Source organism: Cucurbita moschata, unplaced genomic scaffold, assembly GCF_002738365.1.
Source record: "Cucurbita moschata cultivar Rifu unplaced genomic scaffold, Cmos_1.0 Cmo_Scf00054, whole genome shotgun sequence".
Classification (NCBI taxonomy): Eukaryota; Viridiplantae; Streptophyta; class Magnoliopsida; order Cucurbitales; family Cucurbitaceae; genus Cucurbita; species Cucurbita moschata.
This window is the reverse complement of record NW_019268570.1, coordinates 867,495-887,935: the sequence shown is the minus strand read 5'-3', so window position 1 is coordinate 887,935 and position 20,441 is coordinate 867,495. Positions and strand designations below refer to the sequence as shown.

The following is a 20,441-nucleotide window of genomic DNA, read 5'->3' as shown; positions in this document are numbered from 1 at the left end:
GAAAAAAAAATCTTATCATATTTGTTCTTACGATTGTGATTATAAACGATATTTATCATTTTTTTTAGATCATTTGCATGTTTATTTGAAGATCAACTAAACTTCGATTCACATCTTTTTCTTCATCCATCTAAATCTAGAACCGTTGTGTTTATATATATATATATATATATATATATATATTCTCATACTCTACGCTTGAAGATAACTTCTAAATTTTTCGAATTCTGTAAAAAGGAGAGTTAGATCGTTCTTAAAATCTTCACGTTCTTTCTTTTTGATTTTTTTTTCAGTGTGCAATTATATCCAAAAATATCTTTGTGTCCCTTATTTGTTTTTTTGTTCATGTCTTGTTTTATTTTGTTGTTATTTCATAATTAACTTATCTTGATTTCCTTGAATAGCTTGCTATTATCAGAATTGCTTTACCGATATATTAGCCTACCTTGATCATAATTTAGTCACTTCCCCAAACTTTCTACCTTTGTGTGTATAAACACGAGTGTCCCTGAGTGTAAAATCAGTGAGTTGAGTGTGGAGGTCCTAAACATATTTCACTACTGTTTGTACAATCATGAACCAAGACGGAGGCAATGGAGGGGAGATCAATGAAGCTAGGTGGAGAGAAGCACAGGTCGGAACAATTACTCGTTTGAATCAAGTTATTAGTACATTGACAGACCGGATGGAGAGAATTGAAATAGCCTTAGGTAATCTTCAAGGGAGGGAAGTACTCTTGGATGAAAGAGTTGAAAATGAAGAAGATGACAATGTCACCCTTTTAGGGGGACATAGTCCTAGGGGAGGGAGAGATGTCGATCGAGGGAGAGGAAGAGTCAGAAGAAAGGGTAGAGAAATTTTAGCACCAAAAAGAATTGAGAGGGAGTACTAGTATGAGAGAGAAAAAGAAAAAGGAGTCGGGGGAGTAAAGCTAAAAATTCCAACTTTCTATGAGAGATCTGATCTAGAGGAGTATTTGCAATATGAGAGCAAAATTAAGCATGTCTTCGATTGCAACAATTTCAGTGAAGAAAGAAAGTTGAAGCTTGTTGTGGCTGAATTTTGTGATTACGCCATTATACGGTGGACATCTTTGAAATGAGAGTGGAGAAGAAATTATGAAGAACCAGTTGAAACGTGGGAGAAATTGAAGACATTAATGAGAAAAAGGTACATTCCTAAGCATCATTCTCGAGTACTCAAGAAAAAACTCTATACTTTACAACAGGGATCCAAAAGTGTTGAAGAATATTACAAAGAAATGGAGACCCTTATGAATAAAGCATGTATTGACGAAGATGAGGAAGATACAATGGCTAGATTTCTTGGTGGGTTAAACCGACAACTTGCTCATCAAGTGGATAGGCAAGCGCACTTTGATATGCAAGAATTGTTACACCTTGCTGTCAAAATCGAAGGGCAACTAGCTTGGGAGAAGGAGAACTCCAAGAGGTATGGTATTTCAAAGTCTACTACTTTCAACACTTGGAAAAAGAATGCAACTATTGAAAAGATAGATTTCAAAGTTGGAGGCAAGTATGAACTTGACAAAAAGAACAAAACTGAGACCTCCAAGGTTAAAGAGAAAGCGGAGGAATATAAGGAGATTCGAGAAAGAAATAGAGACATCAAATGTTGGAAATGTCAAGGAATTGGTCATCTTAGTTATGATTGTCCTAACAAGAAAGTCATGATCATCAAGAATGGACAAGTTGTCACAGATAGTGAGGAAAGTGACCATGATGAGCTAGTTGAAGAGGAAATCTAGGAGAATGAGGAGGAACTAGAAGATAGGAGTCATTTGGTACTTGTAACCAGAAGACTTCTTAAAACTCAAGTTACAGAGAATGATGTTGATGATCAAAGAGACAACCTATTTCACACAAGGTGTTTAGTCAAGGGGACTCCTTGTAGTCTTGTAATTGATAGTTGAAGCTGCACCAATGTCGTAAGTATAATGCTGATCAAAAGGTTGCTAATTCCAACCCAACACCATCCTAAACCTTACAAGCTTCAATGGCTCAATGACAGTGGAACAATGAAGGTAACTTCTCAAGCTTTAATATCTTTTACTTTAGAAAAATATAAAGATGAAGTTTTTTATGATGTTTTACCAATGCATGCTAGAGACATATTGCTTGGCCGACCATGACAATTTGACAGGAGAGTTATGTATGATGGCTATTTGAATTGATATTCTTTTGTAAAAGATGGTAGAAAAACTACTCTTGTACCTTTGAGTTCTGCAAGTGTATTTGCTGATAAATTAAAGTTTGAAGAAATAAGATATTTAAATCTTATTTAAATATCTCAGATTCTCTCTTTTTGTTCAATTCATAAATAAAACAAAATTGCGGTTAAATATATCGTATGTATGTAACGCATATTCCCTAATTTGAATTCGAACACTTCGAACTCACTCGTCACACTGTTCTATGGTTTAGTCCGATATGAGCTAGCAGAGGGACCTAATGGACCTATAGATCATGGGCTCCAACCATCCAAGATTAACCGGCTAAACTCATTAACCTTGTTAACCAACATTCGTTAACTACTAGAACACTCCACTATAGCCTAGTAGTTGCACTCCCCTCACTATAGATATATTTCTGTCCATTTGATATAACCATGATTAGTAAGTCGATCCTTCACAGGTTGTTCGTAACTAGAGCTGGATCAATTTACCGTTTTACCCCTGAAGTTACTTCTTGTTCCTTATGTCTCACTGATCCTCTAATGAACAATTGGTTTGTGGTCCAACCAGTAAACCGAATCCCTCATAGGCCAATGAGAGGGTGGGGCCCCTTGTTCAAGATCTGGAGTCAGTGCTTAAGGGAACTACCTCTCTTCTATCCCTAAATGTGGGTAGGAGTGAATTCCATCTTGCACCCCATGTCCCCAGCCATTCACCCAGTCTTACCCTTGAAATGGGAGGCCTATTGAGTCGACGAACTAGAGTCACTCTCACCCATGCAAATCTAAGGAAAATTCCGAATAAACAAGAGTTCATGGTTAGCTCAGGATTAAGACCGAGTTACCTAGGTTATCGAATGAAAAGAAAATCAGTCTCAACAGTAAACGACATTATAAAGTGAGAGTTGTTTTCTTCATGGTCCGATCTTATGCAATACTCATTGCATAGGACGCCCCCACTCACATGTCTACACATGTACAATTTAGTGATCACATTGTTTATATCATATACAAAAGTGGGTCGCATCCATAGTGTTCCCAAAATAAGGTACTCAGCCTTATCCTTATACTATTAGATCATTTTGACTATATACTTGAACTTGATCCACTCTTATGTCTCTACATATAGTTCAAGTAATCATACTATAGCCAGAGTGTTCTTAGTTTATTGTATTTAGATTAATGATCGTGAAGTTCACTTTATTCAATAACAGTCTTTACTGAATAAACAACAATTATAACTTCATTGAAAAAGAATATGTTTTTGTTTACAAACTATGAGTTTTAGGACATAAAACCCAACAGGTCAATGGTTGTGAGTTATTCTTTCTCTGATCTTTCCCATAGCGGTCTGTCTCGTTGCTTCGCTCCATCACCTATCGGTCTCATTGCAGATCTCCTTCACCTATTCTAATTATTGAATTGACTCTCTCTCTTGTAAACTCAATAAGACTCAATCAATAACCTCAACTGCACTCCCCTTCGGCTCTAACTCTAAACAGTGCTTCCCTTTGTCTGCTCTAACTCTACTAACCAGCTTGCTTGCTTGGTGTTCTTTACTCTTCCTTCTTAAAAGGGAGTTCCTTCGCCTTCTTTTCTTGATTATACTATTCCGGTCAGTTCTCTTGTTAATTTATTGGACTGTATGTAAAGACTCTAAATAAAGGAAAAGAGGAGTATCTGCTCCTTACCTCCTAAGCCAGATGTAGCTCGGTAATTCTCTTCTCGTAAGTCTAAAGGAAGAAAGCAAGAGAAGAAATGAATTATCTATCTCTCTATCTATACCTCAGACAGTGGAAAGAAGAAGAAGAATGAAACTTGACTACAGTTATGGGGAGCATCAAATGAAAGAAGAATGGGACTGTTAACACTCACTCTCGATTAATGCATTCTCTGTTCTATTATTGTGAGTGATTCTTGAACAGTAAAGACTGAAGATTCATTCTCCTTCACTCCTAAACCTTTGACTGATTGAACTCGGTCTCATTGCTTTGTTCCTCTCCTCCCTACTTACTCAACTGAAACAAACCCTTTTCCTGAACCTTCTTGCTTTTACTTTGCCTTCATTGTCAAGACTGAACTCAAGATGAAACCTCAAACCGTCACCTCTACAACTCAGTTTCACAATTGTATTTCCTTCTCCTTTTCTATTCTCTATTTATTCTCTTCTTATTCTTGATCCGGAACTGTAAGTCAAGACTCGCCAAGAACGAGAGTGAACGAACTGAACTACTTGGCCTGCACCTATCTATTTATTCCCAAGGTAAAGCAGCTGAGGCATTGACTTGACTCTCTTGCTTGTAAACTCCATTGCCTGACCGTCTATTGCCTGAAGTTCTTGTTCATTTATAGTCAGTCGATAAGGTAAAAGCCAAAGAGAAAGGAAAGACTCTACTCCAGATTCATTTTCCATTATCCTAAACTCAATAACTACTGAACCTCTCCCTATTAAAGAGGTCATTTCTGAGGTAGTTTGTAAGGAAAGACTCAACGTCAACTCAAGATTAAAGTGAACTGAACTCCTTTTCTCCTATTTATTTCTTATTGACCAAGGCAAGCAAGGTAAAGCGTATTCTTTCTCTTGCACCTCGCTCCTTCCCCTCGGGCTCCTCTTTCTTTGTTCAAAGACAAGGTAAATAAGTTTGCTTCTTTCACTATTCTTTGTTCTAGGTAAAAGGGGAAAGCCAAAAGATTAATTCGACTGATTTTACTCTGTAAAGAATATTCAGTTGAAGTAGCTCTTTTCTTTACCTTTTTTATTAGGGAGAATGCAAGAGAGAGAGTTTACAGTTCTCGAAGGGAAGGGGGAGGAAAGACTCCTGATTCCTTCTCATTCACCTGTCTACAATTCCATTGCCTCTACCTATTTATTCTTGAACCTATTTTTTGCTTGACCGCGAGGGTTGACTATTCTTTCACTCAGTAATTCAGTCAGAAGGAAAGACTCCTTATTCGTTAGACTGAACCGACACCCTTTTCCTTCACTCGGTAAAAACCAAAGAGAAAGGAAAAACTCAACCAACCAACCAACCAACAAGAATTCTCCTTCACCTTCTTGCTTGCTTTCTCCTATTTATTCTTGAATAGAAAACTAAGACAAAAGAAAAGAGATTCAACTCCTTGTTCACCTCTCCCTATTTCTTCTTTCATTTCACTCGGTAAATAGGTAAAGCTATTTTAGGGTCTTATTGCTTCGCTCCTCTCGCTACTTACTCATTCGCCTTCTTTCTTGAAGAGTAAACTGTAAAGTGGCTTAGCTCTGTCTCTGATCTTGATCCTTAATGAGAGTTCACTCCTTCCTCTCTCGGTCACACTCGCTCCTACACCTATTTGATTTCTTCTTCTTTCTCCTTTACTATTCTTGAACAAGGTAAAGCTCCTTCACCTATCGGTTTCATTGCTTCGCTCCTTCACCTTTTGACGATATTCCCTATTTGTCTATTGAGCAAGGTAACCTCAATCACTACTGAACGAACGAGGTAAATGGGTTCGTGAATGAAGTATCAGTAGCTCTTTTCTTGACCGAACTGTAAACGAGGACTGAATTCAAGATGAATTAGACTTTTCTTCCTATTTCTTCTTTCCCTCGAGTTTTGAACTATTTATTCTTTTTACCGGAAACAAAAGAATAAGGAATCCTTTAAACACGGGGTAAACTGGAGGATGATTCTTGGGTTGAACTATTCAAACACTGGGCTGATCTCCTGAACCTATTTATTCCGAAACTGGAAACAAGGTTATATATAATGTGTGTCTCGTAGCTTGGCTCCTCTCCCTTCTTTAACTGTAAAGTGGAATTGAAAATGAAAGAAAGATTTGCTCAATCACCTCTCGGTTGAACAATTAATTCCATTGCCTGAACTCCTCTATTCTATTACCATCAGTTAGTGTTCCTTATTCTCAGGAAGTTCTTGGTCGAGGTAAACTCAATCACCTTCTTGAACTGTAAGAAAAGAAGAAGAATCAGAGATGCAAGAACGAGTTCACTCCTCTCTCTATTTATAGCTTATTCATTCAATCCTCTCTCGTAAGGTCTCACGGCTGGCTTTGCTCCTTCACCTTCCGATTCATTCTCGACTTAACTAACTACTGCCCTTGAACCGGAACCCGTATTCCCTTCACTTGCCAGTCGGGGTAAAAGAAAAGAGATTAATTGGACTTAACTCCTTTACAGAAAAAGAAGAAATTCAGCAATTAGGGAGACTAAGAATGAGATAGAACAGTCAGGAAAGACTCCTTATCCTTATTCCTTCTCCTTCACCAAGTTATGGAGGAACTTCTCTGTGCTTGATCCTTTCTTTTACTCTCTCTCCCTGAACAGTAAACTAAGACTGAACTCAAGACTCAACTGACCACAAGATGAATTAGCCTTTTCCTAATTTCACGGTAAACTAAGACTCAATTCTCGATTAATGAGACGGAATAGTTAGTCAAGCGGCTGGATGAGAATCTGGTCAAACTCCTTTTCTCCTTCTGTCCTGGTAAACTAAGACTGAACTACTTATTCTTTCACTCGGTCTCGTGGCTTGGCTTCGCTCCTTTCACTCTTGTTTTCCTTCTTTCACTGTAAGGGTTGAACGATTCAAACACTCTTTCTTTTCCTCTCCCTTATTCTTTCACTGTAACCAAATCTGATCTTTCTCTTCTTGTTATTGTTTGTTGTTATTCTTCTCCTTTACTACTGAACGAGATGACCCCTATTGATGGATTCTTTCTTGAACTGTAAACTAAGCCGAAGGAAGAATGAGACTTAACTACTGCCCAATCACCTATTTATTCTTGAACAGTAAACAAATCTGATCTTTCTCTTCTTGTTATTGTGACTGATTCTTGAACTATTCTTTATAGAGGTAAATGAAATCACTACTGAACGAACTTGATTGAACGCGAGGTAAAGCTGCTAATGAATTGACTTTACTCTCTCTCCCTATTTATTCACAATAAACGAAGAGAAAGGATGTTCGAGCGTTTGATTTCCTTTCTGAACCGAAACCAGATGTAACTCCTTCCCCTGGGCTTCTTTCTCTGATCCTTGATTGAGCTCTAGTACTCTCCTGTAAACAAATGAAAGGATGTTCGCTTTGCACCTTCCTTCATCTATTTCTTCTTTTTCTTCTCTTTCTCCTGAACTCAATCAATCAATCACCTATTCTCGTCTTCTTCCTAAACTCCGACTTCTTGATCTTCTCCTTTCTGTCACTTACTCAGAGGTAAAGTAGCTAATTAATGAATTGACGACTCTCCTGGAAAGACGAACTCAAGATTCATTGAGTAGCTCTTTTCTTTGACTCGGTAAATAGGTTAGCTAATTCATTTACTCTTTCTTGAACTGCAAAAGAGAACTACTCCTTATTCATTCTTGTTTACTGTTTGGGACTATGACTGATTAACCTGATTTCACTCCTCTCTCTCTTCTCTCTTGCTTGTCCCCTTTCCTCTTCATTCTCGCTCGCATATTCAATCCTCTCCTCTTCGAGCTACTTAACTTACTCCCTCTTCTTGTAACCCTATGAAGAAAGGGTCAATGGTTGCCACTTTTACTCATTCACCTATTCTATTGGGCTCACTGCTTCTCTGGGCCTAATTTTCAAGGTGCTTGGAGAGAGCCTATTGAGAATTTGGGTCCTGTAGATACTCGCACAACATCTCCTATTCATGGATCTGCCCCTGCCTGCTTTTATCCAGTTAGATACAAAATGATCTATCTATTTTGGAAAGAGGAATGAAAGTAGTAGATCGATCTTTTAGCCCCTTATCGGCGTGTAGGAAAAATGAGACTATTGTGAGGGGCTGGGCTGGAGTGTATACAGTACTCATTATGGAATGGATCAACAACATTGCCAAAGCTCATGGAGGGAGTAGTAGGTGTATCTATATTTGGAGGAGTAGGTGAATGTACTCGTGACGGAAAGGATCTTGACTTTACATGGAAATGAAAGAATCTGGAGTAAGTAAGTAATTAATGAGGAATTGGGGAAAAGTGGCTGACGTTAGTTTACGGTCAGATGAATGAACGGCCGAGAGCTCGCTCGTATGAGAGTTGGTTTCACTGCTGCCCTAACTATGGGGTGTGTGACTATTTCCGAGATGTTAATTAAGAAGACGTGCTTCTATTTCTTGACAATATCTTCTCTTTCTTTTGTTGAAGGAGGATTCGAAGTATCTGGGTTACTGGGTGGAATGCCCTTGGCTGTGGGTTATCGCCCGACTCTTAGTAGGGAAAGGGGTTCCTTACAAGAAAGATTGACTTCTCTTCTACCAAGGAAGGGTCCGTAACTTCTATTCAAGCAGTTTATGTACCCACGGACGATTTAAGCGATCCAGCTCCTGCCACCACACACATTTGTTTGCTTGGATTCTACTAACATACTAGAAAGAGGATTAGCTGCCAAAGGGGTATCTATCCATATCCAGCAGTAGATCCTTTCTTGACGATTCAAGGTCAACTATGCTACTGTTACAACCTCAGATGGTTGGTGAAGAAGATTATGAAACTGCAGAGTGAACCTTACAACGTTACAAAGAACTGAAGGACATTAAAGAGCTATCCTTGGGTTGGCCGAATTATCCAAAGAGGCATAGCACGAGCACGCAAAATGGAGCCTTTCTTATCACAACCCTTTTTTCTTTTGTAGCGGAAGTCTTTATGGGTTCCTTGGGGAGTTGGCCTAGCAGAAAGAATTAATTAGAGGAGGTTGGTTTCAATTCATCCTTTCCAGAGAATTAGATGGTCTTACAAGCCATTTCCTTTATTTGGTGGGTAACATCGATGAAGCTATTGCTCAGGTTAGAAATGTAGAGCAAGGTGAAGAAATGCCCTTAAATCTGAGTGTCCTGATTTCGAATCGAATTGGCAAGTGAAAGAAATGAGAAGAGTTAGGAATAGTGGACAAATTGGTGTATTACCAAATCACGCACCTATTGCCACAGGTGTAGATATAGGTATTTGAGAATACGCCTTCCTTCCAGATAATGAGAGATGGTTAACGATGGCTCTGCTGGGTGGTTTTGCTAGATAGAATAGGCAATAATGATTGAGGGGTGGGTCAGGTCACTCTTTTAGTAAATGATGCTGAGAAGGCTAGTGAGATTGATCCATAAGAAGCTCAGCAAACTCTTGAAATAGCGGAAGCTAACTTGAGGAAGAGGAAAACTCAGGGCAAGAGACAAACAGGCAAATTGAGGAGCGAGCTCTCACTCAGACAAGCTAGGACACGAGTAGAGGCTACCAATGGCGTACCTAGTGGATCCGTCTAAATAATTAATCAAGTGAAATGCCAAAATGAAAGAAATATAGATAGAGTGGGATGGAAAAGATAGAAAATCAATAGAACTAAGTCGAACAACTTATTTCTGTTGCCTCTGAAGTTCTACCTACTATTCGACTATTGGCTTTGTTTGAACCAATGACTCCCGCCGCCCGTCGGATGAAAGCAATACTCTAACCACTGCCGAGTTAAATAGGTCATTTCTCATCACAAAGAAAAACAAATGGGTGGGCCCTATCACATCGATAGATTATCAATCTACTATTATGGATGGATAAGAAATACCAATCAAAGAAAGAAACAAAATGGATCAATCAGAGAATATTCATCTTGTCAACAAGAAAGAAAGAATCTACATGATAGAATAAATAGATAAGTATCACGCAAGGGCTATAGCTCAGTTGGTAGAGCACCTCGTTTCCCTGCACACCAATGGTTTTCATAGAAGTACATCATGTAATCCAAAAAGGTTGGTTTCTCTTATTGATCCACCTATCTATGTTTTACCCCATTACTTTTAGGGAAGAAAACAAGAGAAGAGTAGCCTGACAAAAGAAAGGTTCGGTCCGAATCGAGTGCCCCAGCCCCATTTAGGCACTAAAACAAATCCATCATTGATTTGATTGATAAGATGGAATGTCTATTCAATGCTAGGCATAATGAGTTAGTATCCGTACCTCCCAAACTAAATGATCTTTCTTTCGTCCTATTCCTATTCCTATCTTATGAAGAACTTGAAGGTGTGTGTATGAAGTTTCATATTTGATGCTTTATTTAAGCCAAAGCACGACGATAGAGATTCCATTTCACTTAATTAAGTTGATCTAGGTTAGAAGCAGTCCTACGTCAGGATAACCCTTCTTTCTTTGAAAGACTTTGGTAGTGCTCCTCTCCTAGCCTTATTCGAATCAAAATAATGAATCAGAGCACATGGAACCATCTTCTTTCAAGAACAGGTAGACAGACTAACTAACTGGCTTACTTATTATTTCTAGCAGTTAATGAAAGAGCCCAATGCACAAAATGCGTGTTTGTTGGGTCTTTGAAAGAGTTCCGAAGAATAACTAGTTTGATCTCTTTTACCGAGAAGGTCTACAGCTCGAGTAGTCCGTATAGCCCTATATTTTGAATAATGCAAAAAAAAGAAATGGTTGGTTTTCCTTTGTATTTGTATTCTTTGTAACTGTCCACTTGATTTGGTTCATCATTAATGTCTGATCTTTGTAGATCAATGAGATATGCTAGCTAATAATTAGCCTATTTTCCCATACAAAATCAAGATGTAATACTTCCTTATAGTCAATTTGTGGTTGAAACATCATGACATGAAACTGGAGCCGGTGAAAACCTCCACCCTAACTAACCCCCCAATGTAAATCGAATGCCCTAGTATAAATCACATGGATCTCCGAACGACTTACTGTATTGGATTTGTGGCCAAGCTCTAGAGTTTGAGAATTTGCTTTCATTGTAAACATTGTTGTCAACATAGGCTTTTCTCTTGGTATACCTCACCCTTATTTAGTACAACACAAAACTAAAGTAGTCGTCTTCTCTTTTCTTATTCAATCACTAAAAGTTCCTACTAGAGAATACTGATGCGATTAGATATGGATTCTGTATGTCTGGATATAATGGATATTATAGAAATAGGATTCTAGTGGATGAATCTTAAAACGAGCCATGTACCGAATCACCTCCTTTCGTTTGTTTGCTTCGGTAAAACAAGCATGAATTTCCATTCGAATCGACTAATTCGGTATATTTTCCCCATTGCGAGGAGTCCCTTCATGTTTCTGCTTTCTTTCCAAATATGAGATTTTTTAGGTATTTCTAATAATAGAAAGTCTTATTCCAGCATTTCTTCTTTACTGGAGTTTTAGCCCCTCTTATCTTAGGCCAGAGAAAGTTTCGAGTTATGAATCGGTAATAGAACACCTAATGGGTGATGATTTGGAATCCGTTATTGCTCTCGGTTTTGTTGTGATGTTGAAACAGTTTATTTTTCTTTATCCAGGCTAGGGGCAATGAGTTTTGATGCATTAGGGGTATTTGTCTTTATAGACGCTTTCATTTTCGTGCTTATCCTACTAATTGTCGGTTTAGTTTATGCATGACGAAAAAAAGGAAGGAGCTTTCATTGGATTGGTCTTAGTTTTTGAATGATTTAGACAATGAAAGATTGAGACAGTTATGAATTACAGTTTCCCTCTACTTGCTTGATCGAACAACCCAAACTTCAGTAACTACTTCAAATGATCTTGCAAATTGGTCAAGACTGACTCCCCACCCCTGTTTATGGTCGCTTCTTTATGGTACCTCTTCTTGCTTCATTGAATTCGCTTCATTAATAGGTAGGTTCACAATTCTACTTTTTTCTCGTTATGGACTGGTACCAAGATCTAGTCCTAGCTGGGCAGACTTCATTTTCCTAGCGGGTGCGGTAACAATGGCTCCTTTCTTTCTTTAGACAGATTCTATGAGTAAATGCCTGAACCAATATATGTTCTTCCTATGGGAGCATAATTAGAGGAGGGCTGTTCAGTACCGATTCTTATACTACTGTTCGTGGAGTTGATAAGTTAATTCCTGGGTGTATTTGCCGGGGTGTCCACCGAAACCAAAGGCTGTTATAGTATAGCTGCAATACCAAAACCTCGTCTCAGTCAGAAAATCTCTTGATCAATCTATCAAGATCGAATTCAGTCTCAAGCAAGAGAAGAGGAGAATCCGTATTTGACTACCAACCACAAATTGCTGCATCTTGGCCCAAGTACTCATATTGGAAATTACGATCAATCAAAGATTACTCTATCAACCAGCATCTACTTCAGAGATCATCTCTCCCTCCTCTTGAAACAACTCTTTTCAAATACAAAAAAAAGTCAAGTGCAGTATCTTCCTACGAAGGAATTAGTTAATTAGGAAGTATACAAATGTACAGAATAACAAAGAACGAGTGAATCCTCATAAAGAAGTCATTGTAAATGGGAAAGACTTTTACAAAGAAAAATACAAGTGGGGGAGAAGCAGGGTCCATTTGTCTTCTTGGCTAGTCAAAGATGGATTGGTGTTCATAGATCTTTGGGTTTCAGGAACAAAATAGATAGAGAGAGACTTTATAAATTAAGCCCGAGTAGTAGCATTCCATTGCAGTCATTTTCTTTCTATGTATATGGTTAGAATTCTCTACATTCCCAATCAATGTGCTTATGATGTAGCACCTGGCAGGCGTACTGTTAGCTAGTGTGTGTCTTACGAGAATGGTCTGGTATAGATCAACCGGAAGAGAGGTATGCATCAAACAAAGTATTTGCCGCAAGGATCAATCCTAGAATTCGGTCTGTTTTATGGGTCAAAGTGCGGATTTTCCCGGAATCTGATGATATGTTGGGAATTGTTTATGAGAATCATACACGGCGCCAGCGTATCTTATTGAAAGTTGGGTAGGATGCCCTTACGTAAGGAGGATTCTATTGCCCCCACCCCAATTTGGATGAAATACAAGACATGAAATAATACGAAACGAATCTTCACTTCCTTACGCCAAATCATGATATTCAAATACATTTGGACGGTCTCTTATAGATATAGCAGAGTAATTACTGTCTCATTCATCTTATTATTATTGGGGAAGATACTGATTTTGGGTCGAGCTAATAGGATGAACTAAATGAGTTCTACATTATGAACTATGTATCTGTCGCATATCACTTAGATGTGCTTTACTTTAAAAAGTCACGTAGGGGAAGAAATGAATGAAGAAAGAGAATCGAATTCTATTTGTGTACTCTATCGAAGATGAATCTTGGCCATTCCCGCCTTTCCACTCACTCCCCTAGACTAGATGGATCTTATAACCGAACTAATTGAATGAACCCTTCCGTATAAAGTCTTAATGGAACGGGAAGAGAAAGAGTATGAACAAATAAAAAAGAAGAGGAAACTCAAGCAAATGCCTTTGTACATATCGATATCCAGCCTTTTTTCTATATCTCTCCTTCCTCCTCTTTTATCTTTACTTGTGTATTTGACTAACACATCTATAAATAGAGTAAAAAATAGATAGAGTATTGGTTAGTTAAAGGGTATATTTCCAAATGATGTAGCGGTTTCATAATCTAGTTGATTAATAATGAATCTGTAGAATAGATACGCATACAAATTCATGATGTGCCAAGAACCTGATTGGAACAACTAGTGAGACGAGGATTTTCTGTCCTCTACTCTAACAACTGAGCGATACTGTTCCTACACATTAGCCTTATTGTCAATAATTGGTTGGAACCGGTGACACGAGGATAGAATATTTTGAGTCCTCTACTCTACTAACTAAGCTATACCCTCCATTTCTGACAGACACATTATCTTTCTTTTCATAGATGCCCCGGTATTCCATTCTTCTTCTTTTTGAAGATCCACGAAATGGCATTTTAGGGCTTGCTTGGATAAGCCTTTTTCTGTTTCAGTACAGTAGACAGTATTCAGTGAATCATTCCAATTTCATAACGGGGATTCCTTGCCCAAGGATGTGAGTTTGTCCATCTATGATAGATAATATACATTAGCAGTCTTGTGATAAGAAAGACAATTTCCGCTCAATCAAATAGGCTGGCTTGTTCAAAAGTCGAATGAAGGAGAGAGAAAGATCACGAATTGTGAATTGCTACTGAAAGGATAAATAATAAAGAAAGAGGCCAACGAACCCGCCTTTTTAGGGTTTTAGGGATAGAGAGAGGGACGAAGGCACTCCATCGATAGAGAGAGGGACGAAGGCACTCGACCGATAGAGAGAGGGACGAAGGCATGAGACCGATAGGGAGATGGACTTGAACCCTCACTTGAAAGTCGACTCGACGGATTTGCCTCTGACTGAGTAACTATCCATTGCTGTTTTGTCGGTATTGACATAATGGGTGGGACTCTATCTTTATTCTATTCGCATCTGATTAATAAGCTCTTTGATCTATCAGACTATGATAGAGTAAGAGATTCCAGTTGTCATTATAGTATAAGGATTTCAGTACGTAATACAATGGCTGCTTTTACGGAGTGAGTTTTGAAGGAAAGATTCTTTACTAACGCAACGTAGTCAACTCCATTTATTAGAACAGCTTCCATTGAGTGGAGTGCACCTACCCTTTCTTTTTATTTTTGGAAAAAGGATTTGGCTCAGGATTGCCCAGTTTGCATTCCAGGGGTTCTCGGAAGTGGAAAGTTCTCCCTTAGTGTAGTAGTAGGTTTCCATACCAAGGCTCAATCTAATTAAGTAAGTCTGGAGCGGCTACCGCCACCCTCTTTTAAAGATTAGTATCTCATGGGCCTTCCCCTTTTTCTTTCATTTGTATTATGCTGGAGCCACTAAAGTCATTAGAATACCTCGTCGATTCTTCTATGGCAAAGTTCTTCTTTCCTCCTAGTTTCTTTCTTGTCTATCTTCTACTCGTATTTGGTCCGATCCAAAATGATTCTATCCTGTATCTGCAATTCAATATAGATAGATATATGGACATATCCATTTCTAATACTTAAACGTAACCGGTCTGTCTCTTCCTTTTGTCGTCTTAGCTGCCACCTTGAAGAATGAAAATAGAGAAACAAACAACTTCTTCCCCTTTTCCGATATTCTCTGACCTTCTTGAACAGTAACCTCGGTGTGATTGTGTGTCTCGTAGCTTGGCCCCTTTCCGATTGATGCATTAGCCTTTTATGGAGAAGAGAAGAAAATGAAACTTTACCGTCGTAAATGAATGAAAGAAGAATTAATTAATGATCCAGTAATCCTATCCCTCTTGGTCTCACTGCTTTGCTCAATCACCTTTACTGTGTTTGAAAGAGAAAGAAGGGAGACTCCTTATGAATGAGACGGAACAGGCAGGAAGGAAGGAAAGCCGAAACGAAGGGTTCCTACTCAATCACTACTGAACGATTGACTATCCGAGTTTACAGTGAGGGGAGAGATGAATGAGAGAGAGAGAGAGTTTCCGGGCTGGGCTGGCTTTCACTCCTGACGCACTATTGCATGAACTACTTCACCTTCTCCTATTTATGAATGAACTGTAAACTCCTGTACTTCTTTCGCTCGGTAAATAGAATCGAATAGGTCTTTGTTTATGAACTGATCTCCTTCACTTTCTTTCTTTCACTGTAACCAGGGAATCCTAGCTATTTTCCTATCCTCCTTTCTTTTCTCTTTTTCTTCTTCTTCTTTATTAAATCCGATGAGAGTAAGCTAATAGTTTCTAACAAGGAAATCATTATGAAAAGAAGAATCTTGAATCATACAAGGAAAGAATCCTTATTCATTCTCGCATATTCATTTACTTACTCTCCCTTCACCTTCTTTAACTCTAAACTAAGAAAATGAAAGGATGTTCGAGCGTTTGTCTTCACCCCTCTCCGATGAATGCATGCCCCTTCCCCTATTTATTTATTTATTTTGCTGATTCTTTGACTTCTTTCCCTCGGTAATAGGTCTTTGATTGAACTCCTACCCCTTTTCGGATATTCCCTTCCCTCATTTCCCCCCGTAAAGCATATTCTTGATCCCTTATTAGTGTTGAAAGTCAAGACTATCGATTCCTTCTTCTCCTGTTCCTATTCTCTCGTTCGTTCACTCTTATTCTATCATTCGGTAATTAAAGAGGCTCAACCTCAACCCTTCTCCTTCTGTTCTTGTGAGTTATTCTTTCTTTCACAGTAAACAAGGTAAAGCATACATATTATTAAGTAGCTATTTTCTTTCCTTTTCCGATATTACCTGATGTTATTAGTTATTCTCAAGAAGTTCTTGTCAACCTCTCCCTATTTTGTCTTTCATTTCACAAGGTAAATAGAATGGAATAGGTGTTGAACTCGGTGGTCTCTCTCTCTTTTCTTTCCGAAGTCGAGACGAAAGAAGAATGAGACTGATTGGCCCCTCCCGATTTTTGAGGTTTATAGGTAATGAGAGAGAGACAGAACTCTAGAACCGGAACACCGATATTCCCTGACGCCCTGATTGAAGGAGTTTACTGTCTTTGAAGAAATAAAGGAGTTAGCTGACAGGAGAGGAATGAAATGCGAGACCGGAAGGGAGAGGAAAGACCCCTTATGAATGAGCCAGAAGAGTACTATTACTTCTTCACCTTCCCCTTTGACTCTACTCTATGGATTCTTGACTCCTGCTCCTTTACCTTAGCTGTGATATTCTCTGACTGGAATACGATACTCCCTTCCCCTATTTACCTCGTTCAAGAAGAAAAGAGAAATGGAAAGCGAAAACAAGTACTCTTCATTCACCTCTACCTACTGGTCTCATTGCTGAGCGACTCTCTCTCTCCTTACGCTTGCCTGCTGACTCTTTTCATTTGAATAGGTAAGATGCATAAGAAGAACCCCCGAGTTTACAGTCAAAGAAAGAAGGGAGAGGAAAGCTAGACGAAACCGACAAAGAGCTACTGAACCTATTTACCTTATTCATTCAATTCAAAACCTACCTATTTATTCAGGTATTCATTGTCGGAAGTCAAGACGAAAGGGAACCCCTCTCCTCTTCTCGTCTAGTTGCTTTGCCCCTCTCCTCTTCTCGTCGAGCTTTTTCTCCCCTGGACTATTCTTCTGGAACAAGGTCAAGCTCAATCACCGGAGACTCAACTTAAGAGGAAAGATCAAGCTCCTACTGATTGAACTAGGCTGAACTACTGAACCGTCGGTTTCACTGCTTCGTTCGCTCTTGAACCGTAAGTAAGTTTAGACTGCAGGAAGATAAGATTAACGATCCTTTGACTGATTTCAATCTTCGTAGACTATCTTTTTCCTTGCTTTCTTTCTTTCACTTCTGACCCGTAAGTAAGTCAAGGCTTAACTCCTTTTCTTTCTTTACCTCTTTCTTTAATAGGGAATTAGGTGGTAAATGAATTAGCGGCTTTCCCTTGTTTACTTTGAATGAGAAATTGGAATCTTTTACATTTTTTATGTAACTACTTGAGCTTCAAGGGATGGGGGCAGCCCGCGCACGACCCATACCAATCCTACACTCCTTTCTTTCTCCTATTCTTTCTTTGTCACTTCTTGGAAATCATGAAGAGTATTCCCAGACTGGACTGAGAGGGGAGCAGCTATCGGTATTGGAAATCAGTCTCATTCAACCAACTATCTTTTTGAAGCAGATAGTTCACAGTGCTCATTCTATAGATACTGTGTAAAAAAGCCAACTCGAGTCAGGTTTGCAGTTTGCTGGGCGCTTTCCTTGCTTTTTATGAAGTCGCCCTTTTTCTTTCCTTCTGATACTTGGAATAGCTTTGAAAACACTTTTCCATGCGTAGTAGAAGGCATTGGAAGTCAATCATGCGCTTCACCTTACTTGCTCCAAAGCCCTCTTCTTTTTCAGCTCTGCTAAATAAGTAAGACTCAGTATGGAAATCTCTTGGGCCCTTACCTTTACTTGCCTTAGGCATATTATTCTCCTTTCCTTTGTCTGCTCTCAGGCATGAGCACATCTCTTTCCCTTGCAAAAATTAGAAATAATTAATCAAGGGTATGATAATGCACTCTTTATCATGCCAATCCTTTCAAACTTCTACCTTTCCTTGTCTTGTAGTTATAAGATAGGACGAAAGATAATTTTGTTTGAGGTCCTGATACTCATTATGCCTAGCATTGAATGGACTGGGTATTCACCTTATCAATATCTCAAATCAATGATGGATTTTTTTTAGTGCCCCAACGGTTGGAACCCTGAGCAGACTGCCGGTGATAAGCCGGAGGAAGGTGAGGATGACGTCAAGTCATCATGCCTCTGGATACCCGAGAACCATAATCTTTCCTAAGAACTGCTTCTACGACAATAGATAGGGGTCAGGTTTGTTTGGCATCTATGCCCCCTGCCCTCCAAACAGTATGGGAGCCTTTCAGCTCGTACTGCTCACACTCCTAGATCTTCACGACACCTGGTTCCAATCCTCTCATTACGCTTCAACCGAGTTATTCTATTCCCCTCTTTCTTAGAAAGAAAAGAACTTAAATCAAAAGAATTTGATTCCCTCCTGAAACTGAAAGGAAAGACTGAACTCCTTACTCATTCTCCTCAACCTTAAACCTTTACCGATTACCGAGTGTTTGAATAAATAAGTGAAGGAGATCAGCAGAGGGGATAGTACCTAGAATGACTACTGGAAAAATATATAAAAGATCATTAGGCCATGGATTGATGATAAAATAGAATCCTGGGTCTCGAACAGTGATTGGATTGATGATAAAGAAAGAGAATTCTTGGTTCAGTTCTCCACCTTAACAACAGAAAAAATGATTGATCAAATTGTGCCGTCTATTTTTTTTTGTTCAAAACATATCCATCTGGGCTAAACTGTCATGGAGAATTGAGAGATGATACCCGTGGGATAAGATTCATGAAGGGGTAGAGAAACTACCTCAAGCCAATGTAAATAGACTTCTAGATTTACGCCTGAGATATAGTCTAGACTATAATGGTATCAACTTATATGTCAATGTTATATTCTATTCGATGGGATGTAATATAAATCAAATAGCAATTCTCTTTCAGAGAGATGGCCGAGTGGTTGATAACTCCGGGCTTGAAAACCGGTCTGGTATAGTGTTTGAAACAAAGAACTAACTATCGAGGGTTCGAATCCCTCTCTCTCCTTTTGCTCGGCGAATAGATTCTTTATTTGATTGGGTTTCTTTCCCCGGCTCAGTATCATAAAGGGGAATGGCTAGGTGGGATAGATAGCCCAAGCTAAGTAAATTACTATGCAGAAAATGTGGCTGGTACAGAAGAAGCGGGAACCATGATTCTCTGACGTTTACAACCTTGGCTAAAAAAAGAGTATGATTCAACGGGCTAAACTATCATGGAGAATTGAGAGATGATACCCATGGGTAAGAAGGAAGAAGGGGTAGAGAATCTACCTCGAGCCAATGTTCAAGTACCAGACGCTACGGCGCTCCTCAAGTCACCCATGCCATACTCCCAGGAAAAGCTCGAACGACCTTCAACAGTGAACTTGGTAAACTGATGAACCTAAACCTGATTGCCCGAGGTCTATTCTCTTTGCTCCTTCTCCTCTCCCTATTTATTCAAACAATGAATTGAAATCGGGGAATTAAAGACGAAAGATTCATTCAGAAAATGCATGTTGGGTTGAGCAAGAATATAGTGACTAGGGAAACGCATAATGGAATTGAAGGCATAGTCTCAATAAACAAAATGTTGTTCCAACCAACGAGTGGTTTGATGGTTCCCTAAGCTAAGGAATTCTCTTATCCCACGGGTATCATCTCTCAATTCTTTTTGCTTTTTGGGAATTGCATTCTTTCGCGCCCTCTGACGTTTAAAATCTTTAGTATTCTCTTCTTAATCCCAAGAACATGTCTACCATTTCACCACCAGCGGGAGGCCTGCTATGCCAAAAGTGAGAGAAACCACATCCCTCTCTTTCCTTTTTTTGCCCCCATGTCACCACACGGGAGGGACATGGGGACGTAAAAAAGGGGATCCTATCAACTTGTTCCGAGTTTACCAAGGTGAGAGGTCGAAGACATGAAACCGAGTTTACGAGGTGAAGGGTTGTATCCCTAACGAACGTATAAAGACTATAGACCGAGACTGTTTTGACTAGCTATATCTTTTCATTGCAATATTGAAATCTGACTAAGATGATATGATATTCCTCTTCTTTGTTTATTGTTGTATTGTTATTGTAATGGTATCTAAAATACCTAACAAGACGGAACCATCTTGCCCCATCCCTACCAGACCCGTGTGAATAAAAAGCAAGCCATACAAGAACAAAGTCGTAACACCTGATTGATTGAACTCTTATCTGTCCCTATCTCCGTAACCCTATTCCATAGGTCTCAGTCTGTAGGTATTGACGGAGATTCTCAAATATCGCACAACAGAATTTGATACACAGGGAACGGAACGGGTTATCTACTCTTAATGGTCAAAGCGAACCCTTTCATTCCGAATCAAAT

The 20,441-nt window shown here is 39.0% G+C and overlaps 1 pseudogene; it reads left to right on the top strand.

Moving 5' to 3' along the window:
- Window positions 1–574: 574 nt before the first annotated feature.
- On the top strand, window positions 575–10,426 carry LOC111436404 (annotated as a pseudogene).
- The last annotated feature ends 10,015 nt before the right edge of the window (window positions 10,427–20,441 follow it).